Genomic DNA, 20,562 nt, shown 5'->3' with positions numbered 1-20,562 from the left:
AAAAGAAGGGGCCATCCAAGTGACTGTTTAGAGGAAAAACATTCCAGAACCGAACAGCAAGGGCAGAGATTGCACAAGAGTGAATGTAGGTCAGGTGAGAGAGAAAGAACAGTAGGAGATGGAGTCTGAGGTATGGAAGCATCAGAATGTGTGTGTGTGTGTGTGTGTGTGTGTGTGTGTATTTAAACCACCACTCAGAATAGAGTCACTTGTAAATTCAGCTTTACCTGCTTGCTGAAATAGCAATTCAAATTAGTTGATCCCTGTTTCTCTGTGGCCCATAAATACGTTGCTTTTCTCCAGAATGTCAATTAAAAAGGTCTTGTAATGCATCAGTGGAGTGCTATAGGGGACTCAATGACCAGACTGGCAGGATATTAATTTCAACTGAGTTACAGGATTCCTGAACAGTCAAGGAAGAACAAGGGTATGTAAACCCAAAGCCAACTCACATTAACTCAAGAACGGGCTTTGTGTGTTCTAACCAATTATACCTCCTCCGCTAGTTTTTAAAAGCTTTATTTATGAAGCCCATATTGAAAATTAAATGTTTATGACCATTTTTTGAAGGTGAGGTATAGAACTTGGCAACGTATTGATTAATAACTTGTGGATGGCTGGTGTAAGGAAGCCAGTTTTGAACCCAGCTGTAAACAATGCATCAGCAAGGGTTTCAGCTATTTGGGGTTCAGAGCTTGCCAATTTGTAATTAGTTGCAGATTTTCAATTACTTCTCAGCAAACAAAATTGTTTTATTTGCATCATTTACTTGGCATTTAATTTTAAAAGAATCCAATTGATTATTCTTAAAGACAATGAATTTGGAGGGCTGGGATAAAAATAAATGGATACATTTTTGAGTAGCCCTACATCTGTATTTTTGTTTTGAGAGATATCAAGGTACAGAACTTGGCCTAAATTTAATCAATTCTATCCCCCAATCCCAAAATGCATCCTGTGCAATTTGTCAAAAAGATTTTTGGCAACTACGTATAAAACTCATGAGATTTGTAATGAAGAACATAATCTGAGGAGGAAAAAAAAAGAGCAAAGTTGCATTTTCTGCTAATTGAAACTGGTAAACTATTGTAACTCTGAATTCAGTAGAAGATGAAAATAATTTTAAATGTTAGTCCTTGTTATTTTGCATCAGACTGGTTCTCTCCATGACTCGGGGCTCCTTACATGCCCATTCTTTTTTCTGTGGAGAAGAAAATTCAAATCATTCAATGAAATATCGATTGAGGACCTACATAGCAGTTGGTGCCAGTGTCTGACTCTGCGACCCCTGGACTGCAGCCTGCCAGGTTCCTCTGTCCATGGAATTTTTCAGGTAAGAATACTGGAGTGGGTTGGCATTCCCTTCTCCAGGGGATCTTCCCAGCCCAGGGATGGAAGCCGGGTCTCCTACATTTCAGGCAGATTCTTTACCGGCTGAACCACAAGGGAAGCCCAGTTGGTGCTAGAGTTACTACCAAATAAGAGACGATTTCTGCCCTTGCAAAGATCCGAGTTTAGTGGAAAAGGACAGAGCTTTAAAAAGAAAGAACACTTATTAAAGACTGGCTGTGACAAGTATTATGATAAGTAAAACGCCATGGGATTAGAAAGGAGGAATTCATTCTGAAGATCTGAAGATCAGGGAAGGTGAGAAGGTAAAATGCAATAAAGCAAGGAGGGATGGATTTCTGCAGTGGGGGTGGGGGTGGGGGTGGGGAGGAAGACATTTTAGGGAGGGGGACTGGGGCACAGAACGGCACGGAAGAGGGAGTGTGCACCCTGGTCAGACACCTGAGGCAGTCTAATGTGGCTGGGTAGATGTGGTGAATCAGGAAGGGGTGGGGATGAGGGCAGAGGGAGGGGAGAGCAGATTGCAGACAGCCTGGGACAGACCACACGGGAAGGAGCTTGAACCCGGTTTTGAAGGTGGGGAGGAGCCCATGAGGAACACTGGGCAGTGACAGGATCAGGAGGTTCTGTGCTGAGAAAGACCAGCTGGACAGCGAATGGTCTGTGAAGAGGGGCAGGAGCAGTAAGGGCATAAATGACAAGTGATCTGAGGCGTTTCAGAGCTGTGATGGATGGAACCTAAGCAGCATTCCTAAAGACTACGGGAGTGAGAGAAGAGGGTGGGTGCAAGCTGACTCGCAGACTTCCTTAGATGCTCACCCTCTTATCCAAGACAGAACATGTAAAGCATACTTCTGATGGGGTGAGAATGATACACACACTCAGAAAGTGCCACAGTAGAACATTAGGGCAGCCCTCAAAAACATTATGAGAAATGAAAGAGGTCAGCCATAAAAGGTCACATATTGTATGTTTCCATTTCTATGAGATGTCCAGAGTAGGTAAATCCACAGAGACAGAGGCTAGGGGGAATGGGGAGTGACTACTTAATGGGTAGAGGGATTTGGTTTTGATGAAAATGTTCAGGACTAGAAGAGGTGAGGGCTGCACACCGTCCAATGTACTGAATGACGCTCTTGAAAATGGTTAATTTTATCTTCTGTGAATTCTACTTCAATTGAAAAAAAAAGATAGAAGGAAAAATAAAAACAAAATTCGCCAAACATCATGGCAATCCATGGGACCTTATATTTCAGAGTTGTACATGCCCAGAGCCTCCTCTTAAATCCAAAGAGTAGGAACACAGAGAAGGAGGAAATGCTAGTGTCCATTCATTGAGGGCAATCGTTGCTTTGGTTCCCAGTGGACACCCTCCTTCCCACCTGTGATCATGCACATTTTCCTTGGAAGGCCTGGGCTGCTGACTCTGAGGGTGTTTAATTTGCAAGAACCTTATTCCTTAGGTATATCCTCTACTCGGACCATCTGCCTTTACTATGTCAAACTCTGGCTGACCTGGTAATATGAGGAGTCAATCTGTCATGTGGGAGACATATTTGGGGGGAGGGGGAGGAAGCAGAGCACACAGAGAGAGGAGCATGTAGGTCAGGAAACAGTAAGGAAAACTTTCTGGCATTCATATTGGTCATCAGTAGCCCCGGGGGAATAAAGGGCTCCCTGGGGCTCAGTGCATCACCGGGAAGATTAATTAACATTTGTAAAGGCCACACACAATGTGAAAGGCCCAGTAATGGATCTCCAAAAGCGGCAGTCCTTGTTTTCCAGAAGGGTCATGAAACCAGGAGTGGAAAATATTCCCTAGAAGACAAGCTGGATGACCTCGGCCATGAAGAACACTGCAAAGAAATGACCGGGCTTGTCTGGGATTCTCTTCATTCTCAAGTTGAATCTGATCTGACAGATGTGGTGAGTAATTAAACCCTTGTCCATTCATCGTCTGAATGCTTGCACTGCTCGGAGAATGGGGCAGGAATAATGAGAGGCACAGCCCCTCTGGGACTATTCAGGAGGGCTCAAATTTGCATGGTCACATGAACCCAAAGGAAGTGGATTATGCTGCCCCGCCAGGAAGTGGAGACCGCCAGAGCTTTCTGATTTGCATAAATCATAGGGCTGGAAGGCAGCGGGGCTTAAGGGCTCTCAAAGAAAGCCAGGTGTAGCTGCCTCCCCCGAAATTCAGTACATTTTTGTAGCTAGATTCCTGCTCACAAAGGCTGTATAGGAAATTTCACTTGTGATGTCATTTGTTCAAAAGTTTCGTCAATACATTCCCTTAAGTTTTCCCCAAACATGATTTTTATAAGCAAAGTTGCTACACAGCCTTTTAATGAATGGGTTCTTTTAATCACCTTGAAAAAAAGGTGATGTGGAAAGGGGTAATGCATTATATTATGATTACCACTGTCAACCAATTTATAATTGTGTGACAAGGTGCTTAAGAATTGTTTATGAAAAAAACAGTTAATGCCTCTCAAAAAGGATTACATTCTTTTTAAGTTTCAAATGAAGGCTACCAATTAATTAATCCATTTACATAAAAATGTCTTGGATCAGCTACCTGCAAAGATAAAGGATGAAATCTATCCTCTAATTGGAAAAAGAAAAACTGCTATAAATATGTGGTAATAAACATATAGAAGGGCTGTACAAGAAGTAAATAGCAGTCATTAATTAAAAACTGAAATGTTAAAATTTTTATTTTATTCTAAGCAAAATTAAAAGTACTGATGATGTCACATACTTTGTTGAATAACTTCTCTTAAATATAGTTTTCCATCCATGCTGTTTTACTCAATTTTCTTACTGGAAGCCATACAAAAATTACATAATGGTTTTAGATGGGATGTAAATCTCTCTTCAGTTTTTCCTCCTACAGAGCTAACTTCATGTTGTCTCCCAGATTCATAGATATCAGTCAACCAAGTTGGGTTAACATTCAAATGTTTGCTCCCATGGGTTCTGAACAAGTCCTACACTTGATGCAAACAGTCATTACAGACCCAGAGTGGAACAAAGAAGGGCAGATGTTTACTAGTGAAAAACTGAAGTTGCTTAATCACTTTAATATATGTAATCAAATGGAAATTATACATTACCCAGACTAATTACATATAATTTCTTGGCATTTGGTATACATTATTCAGACTATATCAGGGAAAAAAATTAAAAAAAGATTCTTTTTTATAGCAGAAATTTTTATAGCAGAAAGAAAACACAATTCTTTTTTATTTTTCATGGTAAAATACATCTCATGTGAAATCCCATCTTCCTAGTATCCATTCTGAAGTTTTTGATGACTTAAGTTCGTTTTCCCTGGTGTTTTCCAAGCTGAGGTGGAGCTGCCATTTTGCAGCTGGAACTGGTCTTTTCATGGTCACTTGCTGGATTTATTGACATAGTGGTTGAGAAAATGCTGAGGTGAAAAGTGGGAAGGGAAAGAGAGAGAAAAGAGGAGAGAAAAAGAAAGCAGGAAAAAGAGGGAAGACAGAATATGGAGGGAAGAGAGGGAGATGTTTAGGAAAGTCCTAAAGGTACCGGGTGTGATTAATGGGAAGGAGAAATGCTTAGCCTGAGAGCCTGGTAAGAGGTGAACTGCCAGTGTCAACGGGTCACCTGTCACAGGGGCTCCACCGTGTTGGTGGACCGGCAGGAAGTGACACCCAGGCATGCCGGCTCTGCGCCGGCCCTGACTCTAAATGAATCTAAAGGTACCTCTTAGAGTTTCTCTTTGGATAGATGGTTCAAGCCGCAAGGTGGCTATCAATTTGCAGGGCCCAATCTCTGTTTTACAAAGGTGTGAGGGAGGAATTATCAATAAACTCCAAGAGAAGCCTTCTCAGAAGTAGAAATAAAAAACTTAAGTTCTAGTAAAGTCTTTGCAGGGAAACGAGGGTCATAGAATGGAAAAAAAACCCCTATGGTTTACCTGCAGCTGTACTCTCTCTCCTGTACCAAGTCCATTTCCACCTTCAAAATAACTGAGCTAGCTCATGGGATCTTCTTTAGAAAAGGAAATGATAACCCACTCCAGCATTCTTGCCTGGAGAATTCTATGGACAGAGGACCCTGGCTGGGCTACAATTCATGGGATCACAAAGAGTTGGACATGACTGAGTGCTAACACTTTACTTCTAAGGAGCTCAGTGCCATTTATACAAATGGCTAGCGTTATTTTCATGCCCTGCTGCTGAGAATTATGGTGATGAGACCCAGGTCCAGAGAAGTTACATAATTCATCCCAGGCAACGCTGCTGGGGAGAGACGTCCAGATGGTGGGGTTCCTGGGTTAGAGGCTAGTGTGCCCAACCTTTGGCCCTTGAAGTTTCTGGGGAATATCAGGTTTGCTACCCACAAAGAGGGTTGGAAGAACTCTCCAGAATCATAGCCAGGAATGACCCTTGGCAGTACCTTCACAGCACTGAGAATCTATAAGTCCCCTCTCCAAGTGTTTGACAGAATATTTTACAGGTTACACCAAGGGTGTCCAGCCCACGATTAGCCAATTTTCAAATGGGGTGTGAACTGACTGTCTCAACTGCTTAATTGATGGCATCCCCATCAATGACAACCTATCATACCATAGGGGTGCTGTTCCTCCGTTGTATGTGCCTTGTTAGGAGGTATTTTTGTATAGATCCCTTGGAAGTGTGCACCAATTTGTGCTGTTTTTCCTGAAATGCCTGTTGCATATTTTGTGTTTTGTTTGTTTCATTTTGGCCTGTACCCCGTAGCTTGCTGGATCTTAGTTCCCCAACCAGGGATCGAACCCTGGACTCCAAGCAGTGGACTCCCAGTGGTGGAAGCCTGGAGTCCTAACCACTGGACTGACAGGGAATTTCCCTGTTGTGTATTTTGAATACGTTCAATTTCATGCAGGGCAAGTCTTCCTAAGATTCTATATAGCGATAGAACCTCTTCAATTGTAAAACTAAGACAATCCCAGTCTTTGAGGATTAAAGATAAGCACATTGCTTGGCATTAAAAAAAAAAAAAGGCCCACAATAAGTGGTAATTATCACAATTATTATCGCAGAAAAAGAAGAGTAAGCAGTTGTTTAAGGCTACGAGAACAGCTTTATTTTCATATTTTTCTTCCCAGAGATTTAAACTGTTCAGGTCTGTTTGCATTCTTTTTGGTCTGTGCTGATATCAACACATTATTTAAAGACTGTTAGAAAAGTTAATCCAAGAGAAACATATGCTTTAAGTCACTGACCTCTTTAAATGACACCTTTTTCATTAATTATTACCTTTCAGTGATAGTACTGGGGCCAGTTTCTTTTCTCTCTGATGGCTTATGTGAGTTTGAGGATAAAAAGTGGTTTCGAACCCTTCTAGCCAAGGAGCCAAAGAGCCTCTCCGTTTAAACTTTCAAGACAAAAGCAAAAACAAACAAACAAACAAACAAACAAACCTTTAAAGGCCAGTAAAGCTGATAGGTTAGAGCCAGTTCCCAGACTAGCTTGGCCACTTAGGAGAGACATGATCTGAGTAAGTTGTTTCCTTACTCATATGGTAGAATAATAAAAACACTTATCTCTTAGGTTTTTTTGTGGAAGGTTTTTACAAATCCACTAATATAAAGGGCTTAGCCCACGCCTGGTACATAGAAGTGCTCTACAACTGGTTACCATAATCACGCTACTATCAGTAACCATAAAACTCCCAGAGAAGAGTCAGGGCATTGGTGCAGGGAATGGTTATTGATCGATATTGATGGAGAACACTAGGGGTAACCAAGGCCCCACTCACCCCCAACTCTCCCTCTCTTTGCACGTACATGGCGTGATTCTATTTATTTTTTTCCAATTCAGGAAATTAATTTGTACTTGAAAATAGTCACTAAGCTGAGCCCTTTGTGAAATATGTGTTTAAAAAATGTGGTGGTGACACCTGGGGTTATCAGTCTTTTTATTTGTGGAGACAAAGGTCACATCAGACTTTAGCAATTGTGTATTTTCTGGGCCCACATACTATGGAAGGCTCCTTTATCCCCTTAGTGCCCTGTGCATGGTAAAGAAAGCAATTTATTTTATTTCAGTCTTTCTTTTCATGAGATGGAGCAAACAGCCTGTGTTATTCTGAAAGGATGTTAAAAAGCAAAATTATTCCCAGAAATTTCTAGTTTACTTAACAGTTGTGGATAAACACAAACCAGGTGTCATTCTGCCACACGGACCCGCCCTACACCATCTACTGCTGATTTCATCAGCTGTGTGAGGCATTCTCAATATTCTTTAGCTATTGGTAGATAATATTTCTGATTCCACTCAATTTAAAATAGAGAGAGGGAGAAAGAAACAAAGAAGGAATGAAGGGAGGGAGGGAGGAGGAGAGGGAGGAAGAAAGGCTTAAGCAGGGACTGGCTCCAAGAATCTGAGAAGTGGTCCTGAGTTAAATCCCTCTCTCTGGTAAGTGAGACAACTGGTGAGCTGGAGCCACACTGTCCCCTCAGCAGCCCGTTCGTGTCACAGATGCACTGCACAGCGTCAGGGCAGCTGCAAGGCATCCTGGGAGTGTGGGGTGGGCTTTACTGGGGCCAGAGGATGGGGGGTAAGGTGGAAGTAGGGGAGGCAGGGTCCTGTTGAGGTTGGTTGGTCCTCGGGCTTCCAGGAGTCTTGAGAGCTAAAGGTGAGCTTTCAGAAGCCTACTTTTTAAAACCAAGATTTAGGATTCCTTCAGAAAGTGGACTTTTAATAACCCTGGATCCTCAGGGAAGGTAGAAAGATATGACAGGAGGGTAAAAAAAGATACTACTGCATCATTTTTCCTTTCATGTATAAAATCTTATGAAGATTCATTTTCCTTCTGCTGTTGGTATTATTAAGCTTGAGCCCACTCTGCTGCATACTGGTTTTTCAGCCTCGAGAATGGACAATGCCGGCTGCTCTGACTTGTTGATCCACGCAGTCTATACACTGAAATACAAGCCACCCAAAAGCTCAGGACTTCCGCTGCGAGGATCAGCTACGTAAAGCTCCTCTCCTCAGCCCATGTTCTAGGAGGTATTCATGAAGAATGGCTGCTTATAATTTATTTCCTATATGTTTTCTTCATGTATACAACTTTGACTCCTTGGGGATCATGAGAATTCTTTTATGCAGGGTATCTTTTATGCAGGAAAGAATGAAGCTTCTCTCTTGGAAGAGCAGTTTGGCTCTGCTCTGTCTTCTTTCAGCAACATTTAATGAGGGCCTACTGTGTGCCTTGTTCTAGGTAAGCTTGATGGAGGCAGACGCTGGAGGAAGACAGGTTCAAACCACACAAGAGCAGGCTGAGCAAAGCCATTTTGGGTTTTACTGCTGATGCTTCTCACTATCTTAGATGAAGGACAATTTTTGCTTGGATGTTTCATTTCCAAACTTTTGAGGACTAATAGGTACGTAGTCATTAAGTTGTGTCCAACTCTTTGTGACCCCCATGGACTATACAGCCCACCAGGCTCCTCTGCCCATGGGAGTTCTCCAGGCAAGAACACTGGAGTGGGTTGCCGTTTCCTTACGGAGTCCTATTAACACGACAAGCCGCATGCAACTTATCTAAAGTGTACTCAACAGCACCCAAAATGGTTTACGCCCTGTTCAATGAGACCAGTCCACCGACCGTGTGTTTGGATGTTGTGGCAAGGGGAAACCACTATATTTTTAAATGCTTACTCTCGATTTTTACACTTACAACATCACAGGATAACAGCATACAGTTCATGGACTGGCACCAGGAGTAGCTCTAGACCAAAGAATGAAAAATGTTCAGTGAAGCAACTGAAAGCCTGCACCCTGATTCCTGTTTTGTGCTTTTCTGTCCAGACTCATGCCCCACCTCCATATCCTGCAGCCTCCAACAAGCCAGTCAAAGCAGGACCTAGTCTGTGAAAATAAATTCAACCCCAAAATAGTCTGAAGTCCTTGAAGACCATTGTCTATAAAATTTTATGTGTATGTGCATTTTTCTAGCGAGAAGGACCCTAGTTTTCATCTTATGTTCGAATGGGTATGTGGACATACACGGTGGTATGTGGAAAAATGCTTCTGATAAACTAACTTCTCAACACTTTTTCATTACCCAGCAACTCGAGTTAAAAATTTCAACATGCACCCACCTGTGATTCCCAGGGAAACACACACACCTGAGGGGTGTTTGTTTTCATGAAACCTCCCCTGACCTGATGACTGGGCTGACCATTTCCAAGGTGTTTCAAAGCACTGCTCTTCTGGGTTAAGAAAGAGACTAAATTCGTCTACCAAAGTCTTGGATAGCAACAGGAGGTTAACTTTCTTCACAAATTAAATAAAAATTAGTCCATGAAAAGGATACAAGTATTCTTCAGCAGTAGAAAGGTGTTCTTCACGCTGGCATCTTAGAAGCTCAAAGATGAGTGAAGCATCTGACTTAGAAGGGAAGGACAGACGGACTGAGAGAGAAGGTCGGGTCTGAGAGGAGGAGAGGTGAACACTGGCTGCTGTAGGCGTGTGGGAGGCAGGGAGTACCTAGGTGGAACCAGATGACCACAAGGTGCTGGAATAATGAGATATCCAGGAAGATGGGGGTTGCCATTCCAACACAAATATAACCATCTGAAGAATGAATCTACCTCTAGTGCCCGGACTGTGGCCTTTACACGCATAGAAAGGCAGCAGGATTCCTTGTAGAAACGGCTGATTCCAGATTCAGGCCAGGAGCCTGGGGTACCTTATCCTGCCAGAAAATACTAGAGGAATTACATTCAAAGGTGACCGGAGGCATCTAGAAGGGACTCCCATTGATGAAAGATGGGCTCTCTGAATATCAAAGAGTATGACTACAGTGGACTGATGCATATGAAACAGACAAAACCTTAAGTTTTTAAATAGTATTCAACAAACAAACTCCAAAAGCCACTTTTGGAGGTTGCTGGAGCTATTCAATATTCTGAAAACTGATAAACCAATGGAAAGAGGCTTTTATGCCTGCTTCTCTTGTATGAACTGTATTTCAGAGTGAGCCAATAGTTGATAATGATAAGTTCTATTAATATACAGAATAATAGCTAATATGTGCAGAAAGAATGGCAGAATTGAGAATCTCCATTTGTAACCTCTAATGGATGTAGGTAGTGATTATTAAGTAACTGTAACTGTTAACAGGTAGATAGACAACTTCACAATGGATAAATCAGGCTGGCCATATCTGAACTCACTATCAATTTTGACATCAATAAAAGTTGTTATGCCTCCTGATGTGATACAATTGAACCTGAATTTCATCAAGTCTTCAGAGCTCAGCACTAATTTACAGGAAGTACAGAGGAGAGAGGAACACATAAAACAGTACAATGAGGATGCAATAAGTCAAATACATAATGTGGACATTTTTACAGGACAATGATCTGGTTTCTTCAACAAATAAATACTATAAAAACAGGAGCAATATCTGTAATAGGTTGAAAGAGGTTTAAGGCTAGGCTGGTCAAATGCAACAGGTGCATCTTGTTTGGATCCTGATTCAAACTGCCCAGTTATGTGTGGATGTTTGTAAAATAATTAGGGAAAACTTAACCTGGCCAGGGCATGCAATCATTAAAGTTGTCAGCTGTGATAAGGGTAGTTTTTGAAAAGTTGTTCTGTGTGTACTAGAGCTACATACTATTAATAAAATATGTATAGTTAAAATCAGATTATCTCGAATTTGCTTTAAAATACTCTGGGAAAACAAAAGAAAAAGAGAAGAACAAGAAAACAAGAATGGCTAAATGTTGGTAATTGTGAAAGATGGGTGTTGGGAGATGGGGGTCCACTACAGTATTTTTTTTTTCTGTATGTGTTATATAAATTTCTGTGAGAAAAGGTGTTTTCTTTTTTTTTTTTTTTTAAGCGAGAGACTCTCCCAGAAAATAAAGCAAGTTATGACAGGCAAGCTGATGAAAAACACAACCCTTATCTATCGAGTCTTTGAATTCATGCCCACCACACTTGCCTGAGCCCTAGGGTCTGAGGAGGCCAAGCACAGGTCACACCAGGGTGTTCACTCTTCCTGGCCTCTGCAGAACTGGGTAACTAGATGCCTGGGAACTCATGGGGCGGCAGCAATTATGCTGAGTCCACAGTCCCCAAGAGAGGTTGGGGCAGCTGTCTGATTGGTGGGAGGGGATGGAGGCTTTCAGGATCTACTCTGGGAGAGGCAAGGAAGAGAACTCCAGCCATTGCCTAGCATCCTCTTTAACCTCATTCCCAGAGCAAATCCAAAATGAGTACCCACGGAACCATGCCATCTGGGATTCCATAATGCATCACTGGCAATATGCCATGGCAAGCAACCCTCAGAACTGTAGATGACTGGCATATTTGAGGCCACACACATCTTTTCTCCAACTCTCTATCCTCTTGTATGTTATTAATGCATTTAAAGAACTGTAATAAATTTGGATTTGGAGGGGGTTTAGTTAAAGGTAATAACACCATACTTGATACAAAAATGACCTATTGGGACCTGTAATATCTCCAAGCCAGCTTTTTTCAATTAAGTGACCACAACTACCAAACAACTATTAACATAGGGACTTTGTGGGCTACAAAGATATGCAGTGTCTGCAATGGTGAGCCACAAAATGCTTATAGGAGAAAAGGGAGGAAAAAAAAAAAAACAGTTTCTCACATAAGTTCTCAAGACAAAGATGTTATTCAGCTTTACAATCCTTTGAGCTCCTCCTAGGAATATTCCACAATCTCCACAATTGCACTTGGAGGCTGTCTCATGGAAAGTGTGTGCTAGAGAACCTGTAATATCCATGAAATGTCTACACTTGTCCTCAAGCGAGAGAGTCAGGGACTCTTGCTACTGTACCCTCAATGACTACAGCCGCCTCAGTTATTTCTTCAACTGAAAATTAAACAGAAACTAGGCCTAATTGTGCACTTTAATTTTTCTCTGAGGCTGTCCCACACACCCTAATTGTATTTACTTTTTTGCACGATTAGCCACGGATGCTGGAGTTTGGAGCCGCTGCTTCCTATTGAATAGCAACCATGCTTTCTGGACCGTAGGTCCCAGGGTTCAGCAGGGTGGCGGTTGGAAACTGGAGATTACCCAGAGAATTCGGGAGGTCATCCTGCCATACACAGTGCTTCGTGGCCCTCCCAGTTATCCAGCGGGGACCCAATATCACCCTTCAGCCCAGGCTCCTGGCTGGCAGAGCTCTGGCCTATTCTTCCTGCAGAATAAAGAGCTGGAGAGAGCTGTGGGAGGTTGCCTGGCTCAAGCTTCGGCTTCTTGCAAAAAACTTGATGCAAAACATTCCGCTTCATTGGAAAGTTCTGAATCTGAGGGAGTACACTCTTGCTAGAGTAGCTGAAAAGAGTCTTTAGTTTTCAAGTAAGGTCAGTCCTGTTTGCAGCCTTGTACGGAACAGCCTGTTTTCTCAGTAGGAGCTTAGCTCCTACGCCAGGAGCATTACTGCTACAGCTCCTGCTAGTAACAGCAGCAAAGCAACGGTGATGATGGCGACTGTAGTGTCGTAGTATGCCAGGCTGGTATTTTCTTTCAGGTCTTTATCTTACTTTTTATCATATGAGTAGCATTGTAATCTCCATGTACAAATGAAGAAACAGAGGTACAGAGACATGAAAATAACCTGCCCCAAATCAAGAACTAGTAAGTGGAAAAAGTCAGGCTTTCTGGCTCTAGAGCAGTGCTGCGAACTACTGTGAGATGCTGCCTCTAGCCACATTAGCCACGTTAGTTTTGACTAATTTAGCCACATTAGCTAAAACTTACGAGCTTTGGTTCTGAATGGATAATCTGAGTTCCAAAGAGTGGCCAAAATGACAAAGCAAATGTCCAGAGTTTGCTGAGTTTATGCTTTAGTTCATCTTAACCCTGGTTTCACAGAAGAATCATCTGGACAGCTGTTAAAAAACACTGACGCTGGGAACCCGTCCTTAGAGATTTAGGTTCATGTGGTCTGGGGTGGAGCCTGGTCATCGGTGTGTTTAAAAAGCTCCCCAGGTGATTCTCATGTGCAACCAGGGCTAGGAATCCCTGGGTGAAACTGACAGATGCGCTTCTGAACAGCTTTGCCAAAATAAAAGATGCAATCGACACTGCCGCACATTTTCTTCCTCTTCGATAGTCACAAAGGACAATATCATACTAAAGGCTCATATTTAAACTTCTTTGAATATGGGACCTTTGTTGTGCAGAGTGTCTATAAACAGATGGGAAGTGCTGTTCTGTTTGGAAACTAGTAATTCAAGCTGATAAATTTGGTTACTCTCTGTTAAACAGAAAACTGTACAGACAGGAGTTTTTCAATCAGTCTCTTTCTTCAGTAAGGATACAAAGGACTCCTTAAACCAGCTTATTCTCTTAAGTAACAACAAAGATCCACAATCTCATAGTTGGAAGGGACTGTGAGTGCCTCCTCATTTCTCTTGACAACAATAACACACACACACACACACACACACACTGCAGAAATCCCTCTTAGAGCATCCTCCCAGATGGTCATCCAGCTCTAGCTTGAACAGTTCAATGACAAGAGACCTCACTCCTTCACAAGACAACACATTTCATTGTTGGGCAGATCAAGTCTTCTTTATATGGCCTCAAAATTGCCTCCCTATAACTTCTACTTGTTCAGAGCTCTGTTGTTGTCTGGAATAATGGCATAAAGTCTCCTCTTCTTTCAAATGAGTGTCCTTCAGCACATCATTAAGGCGCAGCATGGTACACTGGAGCGAACACAGGCCTACACAGGAGCCAAGAGACTTGCATCTGATATGTAGCTCTGACGGAGACATTATGGCTACAGCAACTGATGCAAGTCCTTTAGGCCTTAGTGTCGTCATAAACATGACAAATCCATAAAAACAAGGACAATGAGAAACTTAACCGCATAGTTGTAAACATCAAATCAAAAGTGTAAGTCAGATGCTTTGTAATTGAATTCTGTGTGTGTGCTCAGTTGCTCAGTTATGTCTGACTCTTTGCGACCCCATGGACTGTAGCCTGCCAGGTTCCTCTGTCCATGGGATTTCCCAGGCAAGAATGATGGAGTGGGTTACCATTTCCTTCTTCAGGGGATCTTCCCAACCCAGAGACTGAACCTGTATCTCCTGCATTGGCAGGTGGATTCTTTACCACCTGGGAGCTCTTTGAAATTGAAAAGAACTCTAAAACATGTTATTATATTAGTAGATATTTTAATGTACTATATATATTATATATACATAATATTTTTATATTCAAATAATTCTTCTGTGACCTGAAACTTAGATTTTATTTCCAAAGTTAGGTATATTAGTGCTGCTAAATAACTACATCAATGATGGTAAATTATGCTCCATGATGCCACCTATGGGTTACTTGTGTCAGTGATTCAAAATTACTTTTGTCAGCAAAAGGCTTGCAAGATGGCATGGGTAACAATGTGTCAATGCTGTCTTTTTGTGAAGACTGGAGGAAACAAAACTATGGACTTGGAATCAGAAGGTCTGGGTTAGAGTTTGCCACTTACTATGTAGGCACCATTCAACAAGTTAGCTAACCTGCTCCCTTATACACAATGGGACAGAAAAATAATATCAATCTTACATGTGCTACTATGAGGTTAAAATAAAATAGTATGTGTTAAGTACCCAACAATAAATACTGTGGATTCTAACTGCAGAGCACTTCATCATTATTTTTTTTTATTAATCACTGAGAACCCATTTGAAAAATGCATTATTTTATCTACATTAAGTAGAGACATTCAGTTCTCTGGATTCCACCTGAATAGAGCTCTAAGTCTATCTTTAATTCTGTATAACCCACATATTTAATTTTTTAGGCTCTCAGTTACCTAATTTGTAAAATGAGTTAATTGGACAAACAGATCTTTAAGCTATTTTCTAGGTATGACTCTGGGACCATGAAGATCTGACATATTGCTAATCAAATTGAAAATAGTTTCAGAAGTAAACTGATTCCTGAAAGCAGTTCAATTCTTGTATAATCCAAAGATACTACAATTGTAAAAACAATGTCTTCAATTTTAAATCTGTTTTGAAAATTACTCCTTTTAGAAAGATATATTTGTTTCCAACTTAGTTCTCCTAGCCACATTCCTAAGGTGAGGTAACAGAATTTTAAAATACTCAATTGAAACAGGTATTTCTCCAAAGAAGAAATACAAATGGCCAATAAACACATTAAAAAAAACGCTCAACATCTTAGCCACACCGGGAAATGCCAATCAAAACCACAGAGAGACAGTACCTCACATCCACTGGGATAATTATAATCAAAAAGACAGACAATAACAAGTGTTGGCGAGGATGTGAAGAAATTGGAACCCCGATACATTGCTGGTGGAAATGTAAAACAGTCCAGTTACTTTAGAAAACAGTTCAGCACTTTTTCAAAAAGTTAAACATAGAGTTACCATACGACTCAGCAGTTCTACTCCTAAGTATGCAGCCAGCAGAAATGAAAACATATGTCCAAACAAAAACCTGATGTGACTGTTTACAGCAGTGTTAGTTGTAACACCCAAAAAGGTAGAAACGACCTAGATGTTCACCAATTAATAAATGGATAAATAAAATCTGTAATATTAGTAGGCAACAAAAAGATATGAAGGACTAATACAGGCTACAACAGATGAAACTTGAAAAGCTTATGCTAAGTGAAAGAAGCCAGGAGCAAAAGATCACATACTACATGATTTCATTTATATGAAATGTCCAGAATAGGCAAATTCATAGAGACAGAAAGTTGATTAGTGGTTGTAAGGGGCTAGTGGGAATTGGGGAGTGACTGCTAATGGGTACCAGATTTCGTTTTGGGGTGATGAAAATGTTCTACAATTGACTGCAGTGATGCCTGCACAACTTGGTGAATATACTAAAAACCATTCAGTCGTACACTTTAAATGGGTGAATTGTAGACTATGTAAACTGTATCTTAAAGCTGTTAAAAACTCAATAGAAGCCCATGATCTTTAAATTATAAGGATCAAAGATCAATTCAATTTAAATTAAAGTGCAAAGAACACATGTGTTTGTATAATAGTATTCCACGTGGATAATTGCTTTATATGTTCAACTGCTTTAAGCCCATTTTTGCATTTGGATCATTTTTCAAGGCAGAGCTGAAATTTAAGGAAGTAAATTGAATAAACAAGGCTATAGCAGCACACGAAATGTATTTCTTTTATTTTATGCTACCCAGGATTGACTCAGCGGTGTGAAATGCCATTTAAAAAAAGAATGATGAAATTTGAATGAGAAAATGTATTTCATCGTGGAAGATAAAAGTCTTCCCTTCTCTACAGTGAATACAGGTAATTTCAGAAGCAGCAGCTCCTAATTATTCACTGTTGAAACGCTAAAAAAAGGTTCATATTGAAAACAGTGACCTCCAGTTTGCTCTGTGAATGAAGGCAGACACAAATTCTCATTTTCCTAGAATCCTGGTTGATAACTGAGTTGGGAAAGCTTGCATTTCTTCATTACAGTGCAGTCGACTGTTCATTTAAATAACAATAACCTGCATAAAAGTCACAAAAGCATTATCTAGCAATTCCATTGTGTTGAAATGCATTATTAGTACTAACAATGCCAAACAAAGTAAATAAATGACTGTCTTCTTATTTTTAGCATTATTCCTGATTACTTAGCTTTATGAAAGGCTGGCATTATTATTACGGGTGTATTCAAACACCTTGGTCAACACCATTTGCTTGGATAACTCTTGAACTAGAAGGGATTTTAAAATAGAGCTATAATTCTTTTCTAGGTTATCCAAGGGTGAAAAATCCCCTCTAACCCAGTTTTAACAGAAAACATTTGAAGAACTCAACTTCTGTTCACTATGTATGTGTGAAAACTAAAAGTCCTTATTAAAATAGTATACTGGCAATAGTACTTATATAAAAATGTAAAATTTACATCAATAGTTTAACTTTACATCAGAAGATTTCCTACCAAGAACAGGCTAACGTTACTTCACAAAATGCTACTGACCAACCCTGTCACGAGCACCATTAGCGCACCCAGGGAATGGCAAATAAGGAGAGACTGGAAGTCATTTACTCCTGAGGCTCTGGTTTGCTGTAGTAACATAAAAAAGAGCCTCTCAGAGAAAGATACGAACAATATTTGGATTTAACTGTCTCTGATTAGAAAGAATGAAATGATGTCATTTGCAGCAACGTGGATGGTCCTAGAGATGATCATACTAAGTGAAGTTAAGTCAGAAAGAGAAGACAAATGCCATTTGATATCACTTATATGTGGAATCTAGAACATGACACAAATGAACTATTTATGAAACAGACATGCAGATATAGAGAACAAACTTGTGGGTGCCGAGGTGGGTGGGGAGGTGGCGAGAGATGGATTGGGAGTTTGGGAGTAGCAGATGCAAACTATTATATATACAGTGGATAAACAACAAGGTCCTACTATATAGCACAAGGAACTATATTCAATATCACATAATAAACCATAATGAAAAGAATATAAAAGATGAATTGCTTCACTGCACCCAAGAAACCAACACAACATTGTAAATAAACTATATTTCAATTAAAAAAAAAAACCAGTGTCCAATTGAAGTATAGCGTCTTTGAAGATGGGGCAATAGGATATATGCTTATAAAGTGTTATCATTTTGAAAGGAATGCCATACACTAGAGTGACTGACTCTCATGTAGACAATGGAAGTATTTTGGTTTGTGTGTGTGCACTGAAGCCTTCGATCTTGGTGTGGAAAGGGAACAAGAAAGCTTTTGGGTAACAGCATGACAAGTAAATTATTGATAATATTTAAGTAATTTAAAGGATTGCATGAGCAGAAGGAAATGTTTTGAAGGGTGTGTGGCACATTATATTTTCTAACATTGGCTACAAAATATTTCCATCTCACTGATTTTCCCCAACCACGCCGCTCCTGCATCAAGAGGTGGAGGTCTATGTCCCTTCCCATGGAAACGTGGTGGGCCCTTGTGACTGTCTGGAGGAATAAAATGCAGCACGGGTGACACTGTGTGACTTCCTGAGTGAGTGAGTGCTCAATCATTCAGTCATGTCCAACTCTTTGAGACCCCATGGACTGTAGCCTGCCAGGCTCCTTTGTCCATGGAATTTTCCAGGCAAAAATACTGGAGTGGGTTGCCATATCTTCCTCCAGGGGATTTCCCAAACCAGGGATCAAATCCATGTCTCTTGTGTCTCCTGAACTGGCAGGGAGATTCCTTACCATTGAGCCACCTTCCTAGACCAGGGTAATAAAAGTCATGCAGCCTTGCTCTTAAACTCATTTTTGGGGGTCTGAGGTGGCAAGCCTGAGGCTGCCATGCTGTAAAGAAGCCCAGACTAGCTCATGTAGACAGTCTACATGGAAAAACCTCCAGATTGATAAAGAGATAACAGGAGGAAGTCCTAGCCAGTCTCTAGCTACTCTTCCATCCTCTCTTTCCAACTATTTCAGCTACAGGCTCCATCTGAAGACAACCTCATGGGAGATGCTGAGCCAGAACAACCAGCCAGGCTGCTCCTCAAATCCTGACCCACAGAAATCTTGAGAGATGATGATTGTTATTCTAAGCCATTACATTTTGGTTCATTACACAGCAATACAACCAGAAGAGGAGGGAAAGAGACCTGAAAGGAGACTCGTATCACAAATAATACTGAGGGCATAGGGCATTTGGAGCCAAGGATTTCAAATCATTACCTCTTGACAACGCAGATAAAAGTAATGGACAAAGATTCCTTCTAACTCTAAATCAAGTAATATCCCAACTCACTCATGATTCGGAGCTTAAGCTTCTCAGAAGTAGGTCCATGACCCCCTTTCATGGAATCTCTGGATTTTCCATACAGAGGCGCTTAGGGCAGCAAGGGGCAGGAGGGAACTTGCTTTGAAGCTGCATTTGTGTGGCAAGGGCTGTCCACTTACTCAGGCAGTGGTGGCAAGGGGCTGGTGAGATGGGAAGGAAGTTCTAGGCCCTTCAAGGTACCCACTGATCCTGCTTCGCCTTTTTCAGTATTCAGTAAAACGAGAAATCTTGTTGTTTCTGAGCACAACATATCGTTTTAATTCCTCCAAGTCTCTTTTCTCTTCTTTGGTTAACTCGCACTCTGTAGAATTCAGGCCAGGCATCACCAACTCCAGGAAGCCTGACAGAGCAAAGAACTCCTTGTGTACCTCTACTGTCCTATTTAAACTTACAATTATACTCCTGTGTAGGTATGTTTTTTCACGACGCTAAGAGATAGATATTAATAACTTAGATTTGTATCTTGTACTGCCTAACGCCTGCCTTGTCACAGTAGCTGGTGCTCAATAAATGTTTGCAGAGATGAATGTGTAAAGACAAGTTGGCTTCAAAGAATGTATTTGGTGACAATGTCACCATGGTTTTGAAACATCCTATACTCTTCCCTAATCTCAACCGGATATCTCTCTGTGCCGTGAACTCCCAGGGAAACACTTCATTCGAATTTCTCTCACGGTCCTTTTGCTCACCTAGGACCCTCATTCTCCCTCCTTCTCCCATCTGGCCCATCTCTGTACCTTGGACCACACTCACATGGATTCCTCTAAGATCCCCCCTTCCGGATGGTCCACTCCATGGAGCCAGGTGCCTGGGCCAATCCCATCCTGACTGCCGAGAGCCACACTTCACATGCCAGAGGCGGGTTGGGTCAAGCAGTGTGTCTTCCCTGTCTCAGGACACTCACAAAGCCATTATTGACTCTGAAATCTCTTCCCTGGGGTTAGCAACTCTGCCTCCAACAAGCCTGCAAACGCACTTAGATATGTTCCACAGGTGATATCAAGATGCGCTCAAATGATTTAAGGACAACCTGCCAAAGTTCTCAGAAGCTTACTGTGCCCTTGAAGTAGGTCATCCTCAGGAGCAGGAGCTTTTCATCTACCCAGCAGGTGTGTGTCATCAAACAAATATCACAAAGTGTCTTCCAGCCAGGAACAAGTATCTGGCAGGGAAACAGAAGTTCACAGACTCACTGACTACAGGTCTAGGGGTCTAGACGGAGAGCATGAGATTTTTTTCTTAAAATACGGAAACCAATATTTTTTATTAACAAGAGAGTTTCAGCCCCACTATTTATGTCCCCCTGTCCAATCATCTACCCCATCCATTAGTCCTAATTTTATAATTTCATTTGCAAAGATTTTCACACAGAAGCTCCCTGAAACCTGGAA

At 41.2% G+C, this 20,562-nt stretch overlaps 1 protein-coding gene and 1 long non-coding RNA gene across 15 annotated transcripts in view; one reads left to right on the top strand and one right to left on the bottom strand.

Annotated features, from left to right (window-relative positions):
• The window catches only part of VTI1A (vesicle transport through interaction with t-SNAREs 1A), a 383,913-nt gene that overhangs the window by 95,955 nt on the left and 267,396 nt on the right, over positions 1 to 20,562 (bottom strand). Inside the window, exon 9 of one of the 12 annotated variants that reach the window (XR_003106259.2) lies at positions 20,226 to 20,333. The exons of the other annotated variants lie outside the window; for them this stretch is intronic. The gene's annotated coding sequence lies outside the window, so the exon portion shown is untranslated. The remainder of the gene's footprint in view (positions 1 to 20,225; positions 20,334 to 20,562) is intronic. 12 annotated transcript variants of the gene reach the window in all.
• Positions 1,195 to 9,254, top strand: LOC123331432. Of its 3 annotated transcripts, none has more exons than XR_006548072.1 (4): positions 1,195 to 1,333; positions 3,136 to 3,276; positions 8,233 to 8,375; positions 8,587 to 9,254. It is a non-coding gene; the product is annotated as an uncharacterized LOC123331432 (long non-coding RNA). The 3 variants fall into 3 exon arrangements; XR_006548073.1 differs by lacking the exon at positions 1,195 to 1,333 and adding an exon at positions 1,513 to 1,647; XR_006548074.1 differs by lacking the exons at positions 1,195 to 1,333; positions 3,136 to 3,276 and adding an exon at positions 7,665 to 7,781.

The sequence above is a fragment of the Bubalus bubalis genome, chromosome 23 (assembly GCF_019923935.1).
Source record: "Bubalus bubalis isolate 160015118507 breed Murrah chromosome 23, NDDB_SH_1, whole genome shotgun sequence".
NCBI lineage: Eukaryota > Metazoa > Chordata > Mammalia > Artiodactyla > Bovidae > Bubalus > Bubalus bubalis.
This window is presented reverse-complemented; position numbering and strand designations above follow the sequence as displayed.